Source organism: Cenococcum geophilum (genome assembly GCF_001692895.1).
Source record: "Cenococcum geophilum 1.58 unplaced genomic scaffold K441scaffold_78, whole genome shotgun sequence".
NCBI lineage: Eukaryota > Fungi > Ascomycota > Dothideomycetes > Gloniales > Gloniaceae > Cenococcum > Cenococcum geophilum.
In genome coordinates, this window is record NW_027137636.1 from 587,506 (window position 1) to 601,303 (window position 13,798).

The following is a 13,798-nucleotide window of genomic DNA, read 5'->3' on the forward strand; positions in this document are numbered from 1 at the left end:
TACCTAATTAGAGACGCACCTTTAGCGCTTAATATTAGCATACCTTCCGGAGTAAATTCGCCATTAGTATCCTAAAGATACGATTATGGTTATGCTTAAGCCATTATATAGAATTGTAGAGGTAGGAACTTACTAGTGGGCTACCTATAGCAAGCACCATAAAGAGAAGCTTTTAATGACTACTTCTACATTTAATCCCTGCTTCCTTATTATAACCATAGGAACTCTATTTAGAATCGTTAGTATATAAATTAATAATATAATTATCTTAGGAGACGACTAATTCTTAGCTCTTAAAGAGGATAAGCTAGTAAAGGCAAATCTTATAGTAAAACTAAAGGAAAAGCTTAATTTAACAACACTATTACTTTTTAATGGATGCATCCTTTCCCTAAATGAGGATTCTATTGCTTTACGCTAGAAGGGTTAAGGTAAGAAGATTAACGTTATTAATATTAATTCCCTAAAGTAAGGATATGTAGAGTAACGCGCTTATGGAGCTTATGTTGCTTCTATCTGTTAACCTAAGGCTTTATTTAATCTATTTATTGCCGCCTAATACTAGGAACTAACTAAGGATGACGTTTTTGCCCTAAATAAACGTCTTTCCTAGTAAATAAACCATCTTAATTGGGGACTACTTTATATGCCTATTAATCTTCCTACCGCTAAGCTCTTTATATTTGTTAATGGATTGTTTATAAATAATAAAGATTTTAGCTCTTAGTTAGGATATAAAATTATTATTATAAACGAATTTACTAGAGAGAATAACTTTATAATCTATAGCAATCTTATTTATTAGAGCTTAATTAAGAGTAAGCACGTTACCTAAAGTGTTTTGGCGTTAGAGATATATAGAATAGTTGGCGGAGTTAATATAGTAATTGTAATTGGAACTACCCTAAAGATAATTATAGATCGACTTGAACTTCCTATTATCCCTATAATCGTATATACCAACTTATATTCCCTCTACGAGTATTTAGTTAAGCTTGGTACTATAAAGGAGAAGCGCCTTATAATTAATATTATAGCACTTTAGTAATTCTATAAGCGTTAAAAACTTTTTAAGATTTAATGGATTAATGGCTAAGATAACCCGGTAGATACAATAATAAAGGCGAACCTAAATAAGGCACTAGAGACGTTTATTAACATAAATACTCTATATATATAAGTTAAAGGTTGGGTTAAAAGGGAGTCCTTAGAAATTTCTTAGTTATATAAGGTCTTAAGATGTCTAGGAACTTTAACCGGCGGTTAAAGTTATCTAATTGGTTAGATTCTCTTGCTAAGACTTTTTTGGGCATAACATTCTGTAGACCCTAACTTAACCTAGCTAATTAGGATTTTCTATCCCTGGGATGGAAAATCGCTATTAGCTCGCTTACTGCTAGCGCCTTGGCGGCCCTACTAATAAGATACCTACTTACAACTTATAAGTAAGAAAGCACCACGTATTAAGAGGCAAATTTTGGGATAGCGAGACTTATATTATAATAGTAATAGTGAGTAAGGAGGATTAATATTTGTTATGCTAGTTGAGCGGTATATATATATAGATAGTAACCGCAAAAGAAGAGTTGCTAGTATTAGGAATATAGGTAAGTTGCTATTACGCGTTGCCGCGGCACTAGCGTAACGAGGAGCCTTAAGCTCCTCGCCCCTGAGCAGAAAGAAATAAGAATAATAATTATCATACTATCTACGAACCGTAGCTATGTAATATCCCCTTGTGTAACCAATAAATAGCTTTTTATTAATTGCTTTAATAAAGTGGGCGCAGATCCTAAGAAGAAGAAGTTTACTTAGAGAGGTCTAGATATTAAGTAAAAAAATAAACGCTTACTATTACTAACTAAAGCTTCTTTTATATAAGGTCTTTATAAAATAGCTATAATTTTTTAATCTTCTTTGTAACTTTAGAGTGTATAGTTATAATATTACCTTTTACTTTAGGGTTAAGAACTTAATAAAAGGCATAAAACTTTAGCCGTTTAATAATGCGGAATAGAAGATTTCCTATAATAATTATAGTAACTAGCGCTTTATTAATAATATCTTTATCTAAAACTTTCTAAAGAACTTAGGCATTAAGCTATTATATTTAACCTATAGATATTGCTCTAATATATAGCTGTTATAATTAATTAAAAGTTACTAATTAAATAGAGCCTAGAGTTAATTTAACCTTAATTCTATATTTGTTATTAAGGTAAGCTTAAAAGCTATTACTAGTAAGAGTACTATATAGTAGATTTAAACAGTATTTATAGTAAAAAATATAGTTTTTTTCTTATTTTTCTGGCTCTTTATCCCTTAGCTTACGTATATAGGCCTAAGTTTTAGTAGCCGTAGGCGTGCGTTTTTTACTCTTTTTTAACACAGTTTTAATTAAGTCTTAAGTAGTTAAAGGGGTAAGAGAAGATAAATTAACTTCAGAATTTATATTTCGTGTAATACTAAAAAAGGTAGATTTTTAAAGTGGGTTTAAAATTTATATAGGTGCCAAGAATTATTAATAAGAAATTTAATCGATATTGATCTTATTAATAAGCGATATCGATAATACGCTTAATAATAAATTATTAATAACTACACTATAGTAAAATGCGGTAAATTGCAGTAAATTGCCATTAGATTGCCGTAGATTGCGGTAATTTGTCTTATAATCGGTCTCTAATTACTAAGTTAGTGTTACGGGACTCACACGTTTTCACGTCCCTGCGCGTTTTGACGTTCTTAACCCGTGCTTACGTTCGTCCCGAGACACCTACGCACGTTCCCCTACAACCCCTATTTATACCCATACCTAACCTGTTTTATTCTATTTTGTATCTAAATGTCTTTATATTAACCACATATAGTTACGCGTACGTAGCCTTTTTTAATTACTACCCCGTTTAGTATATTGTATTCCCGCTTATGCCCACTTCCGTAATACTATATTTAGATCCCTTTTCTATACCTAGCGGGCCTATAGGCTACTAGTCGCGGAGTATACCTTTTTACGCCTATGGGGTAGATATAGGAGCTGCTAGCTGCGGGTAGATTAGGACGCTAGGGTTCTAAACTGGTACGATAAGACACCACGTTAATACGCCTGTGGAATTATAACCTGCCGATAAGATATCGCGCCGATACGCCTACGACCTTAATAGCTTACACCCTACTGCTATTAATTACGAACAGGCATATTACTGCCCTTTGGTTTAACCTGGCTTGTATCCTACTGCTATATAAATATAAACACGGAAGCTGGTATCTTACTACTATCCTACCGACTTGTATATACTGCCTTACATACTAACAAAACCTCGCGCCGATACGCCTGCGAAACGACCCTAATAACCTATTATGCCGATAAGCCTACAACCTAACCCGAATACAACTAGGTAGAGCTTTGCTCCCTAGACCCTCAAACCTATTGCTTGCATTATACTACTGCCTAAACCGATAAGCCTCGTGCTAATACGCCTACGAGATAACCCGTCATTAGTACTATACTACTACCGTCTAAACCTACTGCCGAAGCTCTCTATATCTAATACCTAAATTATCTTAAGCCGCCTAAACCTGTTGCTAGTATTGTACTACTACCGCTAAAGCTATTTATATCCGATACCTAGACTATCTTAAGCCGCCCGTTACTTGTATTATACTACTACCCTAACCTATTAATAAGCCTTATGCCGATACGCTTACGAGCCGAATACAACTAGGTAGAGCCTCGCTCCCTAGACCCCTAAACCCGTCGCTTATATTATACTACTGCCTAAACCCGTTACTAGTATTATATTACTGCCTAAACCCATTACTAGTATTATACTACTACCGCATAAACCAATAAGCCTTATACCGTTACGCCTACAAGATAACCCCATTACTAGCACTGTACTACTACTATATAAACTAATAAGCTCCGTACCAATTCGCCTACGGAACCTAAATATATTGCTAGCACTGTACTGCTATAATATAATCTAATAAGCTTTATACCGATTCGCCTACGGAATCTAAACCTAACGCTAGCACCGTACTGCTACTAATAAGAACCTACCTATAATATAAATACTGTACCGCATTAATAAGAACCTGCTAAGACAATACCGCACTACACTATAATCTGACATCCGTTTTTCCTACCTACTTACCCCTATATACGCTATACGACACACCCCCTATAGAGGGGGGGATAGGGGGGGAAGGGGGGGCCCTATTGGCCTTAGGACGAGACCTAGTAAGGAGGGACTATATATAAATATATAAGGAAAGCCATAAAGCTGCTAAAAGCGAGAAAGGAGACCTGTATAAACTTTAGCAAAGTATCTCTAAGCGGTAAGGACTGTAGCGTAGCTGGCGAATAGAGGCTAGGCTATACTTTGGGCCTAATAAGTTAGTGGCCTAATAATTAAGCAAGGAGGACTAAACTAGCGGAGCCTGCGTAGTAGAGGACGTAGAAGGGCAAAGAAGGCTAATAAATTTTTTTCTATAATGGGTTTTTTCTAGTATATATAATATAATATACCTCGCAAGAGCTCGGAAGTAAAGGGGGAGTACTATTACGGGACCCACACGTTTTTATATCCCTGCGCGTTTTAACATTCTTAACCTATACTTACGTATAAGGGATATTATTACGGACACCTTAGGTTACCCTCAGGACAACCCCTAAACGCCCCTTAGATAGTCACTAGTTACGTACTAAAGGCACATACCCGTAGTATATAGTCTTTATAATCCCAAAGGCCTTACCTCCTTAAGGATTCGTCTCTCTTACCAATCTATCCTATTCTACAATCGTGTCCTTATAGCCCCCTATCTACAAAATCCCCTTACATTTAAATCCTTCCTACTTCCTTTTAGAAGGGTAGTTAGCTTCAAGGACTAGATTATTTATTTACATCTTTTATTTATAACTACTATCCTCCCTTAAAAATCTCGTAATAACCTAAATGAAAACTCTACAGGCACCTTATAGAAAGCCGTTACGGCAAGGTAGGAAGGTCCCTCTAATAGTAAGAGATTGCGATAATATAACCCTTTAGGTAAGACAGCTAAATAAGCCCTAATACCCAAATACTTTAGGAGCTTAAAGACTCTTATATACCTATAGTTACCGCTAAGGAAAACGCGGACACCCTCTATAATAGTTATAACGCTACTAGAAAGTAACTAAAACCCCTTTAGCCCTACCTAAGCCAATTAAAAAATTAAGCGCTAGAGGCGACTCTAAGATCTTCCTCTAAGCTAGAAATGCTAAAGAAATATACTAATATATTTAACTAGGGAATTAACTAGAACCCTCCCAGAAGACTACTGGCCTATAATTAGTATAGTAGCGGTATATAAACTACTTACAAGCTAAGCGGGCCTACCCCTTTAGGTAATCTAAACTAACTACTAACTTAAGACTTAAGCCTTATAGGGAAATCTATACTAGCTACTAGTACTAATACTACCTCTATAGCCGGAGCTTCCCTAAGGCTAAGGTTAGAAAGTTAAGAGCCCTAAACTAATATTTTTTAAAAATAGATATTAAGAAGCTACTATAAGGCTTTTAAAAGCTATATAAAAAGGAGCCACTAATAAACATATTAGAAACCTTTAGGGGTAGGTTTAAATCTAGTAAAGCTTAATCTAAGCTAGATAAAATCTTTTATAACTTAACTAAGGCTAAGGGCTTTCTAGGAGCTACCTAGTACCTACCTAAAAAGGTGTAGAAGACTTAGAGAGTTATCTACACTATAAACGAAAAAAGGATATAAATTAACTAGCTAAGGCCTTTAGTAGTTTAGAACTCCGCTATAGACCTAACGCCTAGCAGTTAGACAATTGGGTTTATAAGGCAGATAACTTCTTTAAGATACTAATAATATAAAATAGTACCAAAGAGCATATACGCTAGATTATTAGCAAGATTAAAGACTAATTACTAAACTAGATTATACTTAATTAGCTTAATAAAGAGCAAATTACTATATAGCTATAGCTATAAGCCTTCCTAAAGAAATGGACTTAAGATCCGCATATTATATAATATAATAATATAAAGTTATTCTAGAATAGGATACAGCTTAACCGCTATAACTTTTACTAGTTTATAAACTTTATAAAAACTTATACTTAATAGATAGATCTAAAGCCCTTTAAAAATAAGGATAGTAGCATTTATAAGAAGGAGAAGATCGGGTTTATCTAGGCTAGAATTAAGCTAGTAATTTATAATAAAATAAAGCGCGTAGGAGCCCTATTACGGATTACTATATATACGGATTTTAAATAAGTAGTTTTAAACGCTAAAGATATGGTAAGAAACTAGACCTTTTCTAGTAGAAAGCTAAGGGGTCACTAAAAGTATAGGCACTCTAGTAGTAATATAGGGCAGGCCTAACCTTTAAAGAAGCCGTTCTTAAAGAAAACTTTAAAAGAGTTAAAGTTAGGAGCCTTAAATAATAGAAAAGACTTCTAGGGCTAACCTAACACCCGTCTGGTACCTTTATAAGAATACTTTAAAAAGTTAAAAGAAAACTTTAGAGGTAAATCCTATTAGAAAAACAAGTTATTAGACAATCTATATTCTTGGTGGCGTAGGACGTGCACTGGTCACGTGTATGGGTCACGTGTATTGTAAATATCTTCGTCTAAGCCTAGGGGCCCTAGGTTAAGCAACAATTAAAACACAATTAAGATCATCAATTAATTAACCCATTTTATTAATAAATAGCTCTATATAAGTTATCTAATAGTTATAAGCCCGGTCCGCCAACACAAGAAGCTATTCAGCTATTACTTAATTATTTAAAGAAATTCTACCTTATCGTTAGACTCTGATACCTTATCGTCACAAGACGACCCTGATTGAAATCCTACCTCAATTGTTATAGGACGAGATTCTATGAGATTCCATAAGATTCCACGAGATTCCACCTTAATTGTTAAAGGACGATCCTAATAATAAGGACGATCCTGATAACAAAATACTATCTTAATTCCTCCTTTGCCTATTAGTTAAATGACTTTACCAACTACCTTATTAAATACGATTATCCTTAATAAGCCAGAAGACTGGGAATAATGGTTATAGCAACTCTAAGCCCTTATAGATTAGCAAATTTAGGCCTATATTAACCTAGCTATGGAAGCACCTTAAGAAGGTCTACTTAAAAAACCACCTTATCTAAAGGTTATAGATTTTAATAAGAATGCAACCTTATATATATAGCTCTCGTCAAATTAACAGAAAGCGTACAAGAATAGTAGATGATACTATAACTAGGATATAAAGTACTTCCTAAAATAGGAAGAGTATCTATAATAGATACGCACCTAGATTATAACTATAGTATTAATTTAGAAGAAGCTACTGCTTAACCCTTCCTTAATAGTTAAAAAATGGCTATCCTAATTAAAGGAGAATATAGAACCTACCTCGTTATTTATTAGGAAGAAGGTATAACACTAGTATATAAAAGCCTTTAAGGGGTTTAAACACTTATTAAAATTAAATTAGTGGCTAGATTAATAGGAATATGTAATAGTACTAGGAGAAAAGTATAAGATCCCTTAAATGTCCGATAGAATCTGGCTTCAAGATTTGGCAGAAGTTATTTAACCTTTTAGCGACGCCTACTGTATAAAGTACACTACTAAGTTAAACAACCTGTAGAAGTTAAGATCTTCTAAATACTGTAGAGTAGTAAAGGAGCTGTAAGAAGGACTTAGAACACCCTTAAAGAAAGCTAATACTACTATAAGAGGGAGTACCTTTAATGCAGACTTCGCAGAGTAAGCTATTAAGGATTACTCTAATACTACTAAAGGTTTATAAAGAGGAAGAGCCTTAATATATAATAGACGCTTAAAGAGAGCTGGGACACTAGTAGATAAGGAGACGTCCTATAAGAAGCCAACGCCTAAGTGCTTAGCGTACGGAATATAAGGACACTCCCTACGGGACTATTAGTGTTTATTTAAAGATAAAAGACCTATAGGAGTTATAATAGGAGATGCGCGCATTAATAGGGCACTAAAGAAGGTAGAAAAGAATAAGAATCTTATTAACTAAGTTATAAAGATCAGACTTAAAGAACAGGAAGACGAGGCTTAATAATAATAGGACGAGAGTTAGGAAGTTAAGATTAAGGGAGAAGCTAATACGATATTCCTAGAATTATATTATATAGGTTAAATCTATCTACTAAAGCTATTGACTATTCTTAACTTAGGAACCACTCTCGTTTTTATAACCTTAGGAAAGCTCTAAAACTTAAATATATTATCGCCGGCAGCTTAAAAGTGCCTATACTAGGCTATAGCGACGTTACTATTTAAGTTATAAAACTAGACAAGAGTAAGGGAATCCTACGTCTTAAGGACGTTGCCTTTTATACGGACTTTAATATAAATCTAGTGTTGTTCCGTCTACTTTAAAAATAAGGGTACTACTAGGATAATAAAGGAGAGAATAATCTTCTAGTTTAAAAGGATAACTTAGTCCTATGTTAAATGGAAGAACGTTATAGATAATAGACTATTAAATACGTCTAACTAGGAAGTCTATTAGCGTTTAATATAAGCTAACTGCTATGCTAAAGGAAGTATAGAGTATTATTAAGAGACGCTCGTCTAGATTTAAAAGGAGATATACGTTTATAGTATCTATGTTTAGGTTATCCAGGACCTATAAGCCTTTATTATTTAAGTTTTAACGCCTTAGAAGTTAAGCTTTAAGGCCTAAAGATAACGGAATATTAATATTGCAGTCTCGCTAAAATTAAGCGTTAGGTCTTAAGAAGGTTCTTAAAATAGAATATTAATAAACCTTATCTTAACCTCTATATTAACTAGACTAACCTTAAGGAAGTGTATACTAGATTTATATAAGTTATATTTATCTATAATACCTTTTTAGAAAGAACCTTCCCGTATTTATAACGACGTATAGTAAAAAGAAGGAGACACTATAAGTACTTAAAGATTTCACCTAATGGATTCGTCTAAGGTATAACCTTAAGGTTAATACTATTAGATCAGACAACGAGCTAGGGAGAAGGAAAACCCTTAAATGGCTACGGACTTAAGGAATTATATTTAAGCCTTTGGCGTTATATACCTAAGCTTAAAACAGTACCGCCGAACGCTTAGGGGGTATAATTATTAAGAGATTATAAGTAATAAGAATTACTACTAATCTACTACACGACCTATAGAACGAGATAGTTAACTATATAGTGTACCTTTAAGATTAAACGCCACTAAAAAGTAATAGTTGGAAATCGCTATATAAGAAGTTCTATACCTTCCTAGCTAATAGGTTAAGAAAGCCGCAACTAGCGCACCTAAAAGCCTATAGCTGTAGGGCGTACGCGATAACGTTAAACGCCTAGCTAAAGAAAAAAGGCTAAGTAAGCTAGATCTATAAGCCTATATCGGCTACCTTATTGGCTATAACTCTACTAATATCTATAGGATCTGGATCCTATATAAAGGTATTATTATCTCTACTAGGGACGTTATCTTTAATAAGAAGACGTTTTTTAATAGTAAGTAAACGGATATCTTAAAGGACCTATACGCTAAGTTAGACACGCTAATTAAGAAGATTTAACTCCTTAATACCTTAACTAAGAATAAGGTCCTTTTAGAAGATAATAAAGAAATATTTAAACCGTTAATTTAAGAGGAAGACGATAACGATGTTAATAAGCCAGTTTAAACCTTTAATAAGTTAGCAGATCTTAAGCTTGTAAGAGCTCTTAAAGATATATACTATATACTACCTCTAATAGAAGAAGATAAAGAATCTCTATATACCTTTTATATTAAGTATCCTATAAAGTTAGATGTATAAGGTACTAATTAAGACATCGCTTATTAAGTAGGAGATGTGTTTAATACTTAGGAGGTATCTAATAACTTAGTTAAAGACTTATTTAAGGAAGCCAGCGATAATAAGTTTAAAGACTTTGTTACTAAAAGGATTATATTAGCCTATTACGGCGCCTTCTTAGCAGGAAGGAAGTTTAACCTTAATAGTCGACTTAATAATAGTAAGCTGAAATCAGGTAGAATACGCGATATTAAATTATATAGGAAGAACTTACCTTTGCTACCCTAGTTAATCTAGGACCTTAATATATATCCTCTTTAAGATTAGTTCTAAGAGGCTTAACAAGCCTATCTCTAATCTTATTATTAAATAAGGTTGTTTTAAGAAATAGATAAGAAGCATATAAAGGGATAGTAGGTCTTTAGCTTAATATAGGTGTTAGTCTATAAGACGGATAAGTATAGATTTCTCTAGAAATGTAAGGCATGCTTAGTAGTTTGCGGAAATTAATAGGCCTTAGGAGACCCACCTATAAGAGCCACTATATTAGCTAGTATAACCTTCCGAACCCTTATAGCGATTACTATAAAATTTAACCTAGAGATAATATAGATAGATATAGTTAATGCGTTTATCTATTGCGATCTTGACGAGGTCGTCTATATAAAGCTACCGCTAAGGTTTAATAAAGAAAAGATAGATAAAGTACTACGCTTAAGAAAAGCCCTATATGGACTACAAAGATTACCACTATTATAGTAGAAGAATCTCACGAGCTTATTAAACGAATTGGGTTTTAAAGAAGTACCCCAGAAGCCGTGTGTTATACTAAAAGGTAGAATAGTCGTCTTCTTCTATATTAATGATATTGTCTTCTACTACTAAAAGATAGATAAGAAGAAAGCTTAAGAAGTAATTAATGAGCTGAGTAAGGAATACTAAATAAATACCCTTGGCGAGCTAAAATGGTTCCTAGGAATCTATATACTACGCAATTATAGCTAGAGGCTCCTATGGCTATCCTAGGAAGCCTATATTAAGAAGATAGCTAATTAGTATAAGATAGATCTTAGAGGGCGTCTTTTAGATACTCCTATGGCAGAATCGGAACTCCTTTCTACTAATTACTGTATAATCCGTCTGATGCGTCCGTCCCCTAATATAGACCTATTAATCCGTCCTATATCCCTACTAGCTTCTACAATGCTATATTAGAGAAAACTAGGTTTAGTACTTTATATAGCTACTATAACGCGTCTAGATATTGCCTTTATAGTATTATAGCTAGTAAGGTTTAATTAGGACCTAAGCCAAAAGCACTATTAAGCGGCAGATAGAGTTATCTAGTACCTATATAGCACGAGGAGCAGAGCAATCTACTATAGAGGAGATAAGGAAGGAATAAACGGTAAAGGGAGAGATAAAGGAATACGTGACTAAGGACGAGATAACAGAGACGGTAGAAGTAAAGCGCAATCATTTATCTATGCTAGCGACACATTATTTACGGACAACTCCGTTGATAAAAAGAGCTTATAAGGATACATTATAAAGCTATTTAGGGGGCCAATCGCCTAGAGAGCAAATAAGTAGGGTGGTTATAACGTCGAGCATAGAAGCCGAGCTATTAGCCCTATTACAGACAGTAAAGGAAGCTATCTTTATTAGTAGGCTGTTTAAAGTAATAACGTTATAACTAAATAAGCCCTTAATTATTAACTGCGATAATACCTAGACGCTCTAACTAATTATAAAAAATATAGTAAAGCTAATTACAAAGCTCTAATATATTAATATCTATTAATACTAGCTATGTTAGGAATACGCAAAGAGACGAATATAATTTTGATAGATAGTAATGAAGGAGATAATTACTAATAGACTTACGAAGGCTCTGCCTAAGTAGAGGTTTTAAAGCTTCGTTAATATAATTAGGATAGTGGATATTAAGGAGCGGCTAAATAAGGAGAAGTAACTAGAGGACCTAAGGGAGAATATTAGAGCGAGACGGAAGGATTTAGATAAGATTATGGTTTAATTGACGCATTAACAGACATAAGAAGGTGGCTAGCTTTGTCCTCGACTAGGTCAAAGCTAAGGGGGTATATTAGATAATCTGTATTCTCGGTAGCGTAGAACGTGCACTGGTTACGTATATGGGTCACGTGTATTATAAATATCTTCGTCTAAGCCTAGGGGCCTTAGGTTAAGCAACGATTAAGATATAATTAAGATTATTAATTAATTAACCCATTTTATTAATAAATAGCTCTATATGAGTTATCTAACACAAGTAGGGCGATAACTGTACTAATAATCTAAAAAAAAGCCCTAGTTATAGACCTCTTTTAGCTATAACTAGGGCAAGATATAAAAGAAGAGACTCTCTATATTACTATTAAGCTAGAAATAACACTCCCTATAGGTAAGATGCGTTAGTTCTAAGTACTATATAATAGTAGCACTAAAATTAATCTTATATAATATAATTTAGTAAAAGAGTATAAACTTATTCTATTGTAAAGGTAGTAGAAACCTATTATAGGCTTCCTAGATAAGTATCGGATTAAACTATATAGTGCCTATAAGCTTATAGTATTAGTAGCCAATATATATAACCGCACTAAGGTAGTCGGCCCGTAACCCTTCTAGGTAGCTAACTTTATAGGTTATAACCTTATCCTTAGATATCCTTAGCTTATAAAAGTAGATTTTAAAATACGCTTTAAAACTAGAGCCTTTAAATAGTAGAATAATAAAGATTTAAAAGGACGTATACTACTAATAAGCCTAAAGGATATCCTAGAGAATATAGTCCTAGGTAAAATAGTATACGCTCTATACCTAAAGGAGTATTAAATCTAATTCCTATTTAATAGTAAGATAGGTATAAAGCCTAGTATAGGTAATAACCCCTTTATAATAAAGACCTTATAGGGAACTATTAGATAGGTTATGGAGATATTATAGGAAAGCGGTGATCTTAAGGATCTTATAAGATACTTTAACTATTATAGGTTACTCTAGCTTAAGCAATATACGGAGAGTATACTACAGCATCTTAAGCGCTATATTAAGGATTTCCTTACCCTTTACTAGCTACTATATAAAACGGTATAATATATAGTGGCAACTATATATAAGCAACTACTATAGCGTATAACGCTGCCTATAAGTATTTTAAGGGAGCTCCGGGACCTACCTAATAATAATATAAAGGATAAACGCGACTTTAATTTATTAAATATTCTAGTAGCCCTAAGGGACTTACTAAGGATATTTTTAGGCAGGAGAGCTAAAGTCTTACTATAGAACTTAGAGTACGATTATATAATTAATCTAAAAAAAGGTAAATAACCACTAAACCTTCCTATCTATAACCTCTTACGTAAAGAGCTTAAGATCCTATGGGAGTACTTTAATAGGTTACTAAAAAAGGGGTAGATTTAGCCCAGTAAATTACCAGTAGGCGCGCTAATCCTCTTTATTCCAAAACTAGATAGAACTATAAGGCTATATATAGACTATTATAGTCTTAATAAGATTACAACTAAGAACCGTTACCTACTACTACTAGTTAGTAAAATGCTAGATTAATTATCTAGGGCGAAGATCTTTATAAAGTTAGATTTATAAGACGCCTATTATAAGCTTTATATTAAAAAAGGGGATAAGTAAAAGACGGCTTTTAAGACCTAATACGGCCACTTTAAGTATTTAGTAATGCCTTTTGGGCTAGCTAATACGTCTATAATATTCTAATTATATATTTACAGAGCCTTAGGGGGACCAGTTAACCATATATACGTTATCTATTTAAATAATATCTTAATTTACTTAGAAGATAAGAAGTAATATAAGTAATATATCTATAAAGTGCTGGAACGCTTAGATAATTAGGGCCTCTACGCTAAGGCATTAAAGTATGTCTTTAATACTAAGTAGGTTAAGTTCCTAGGTTAT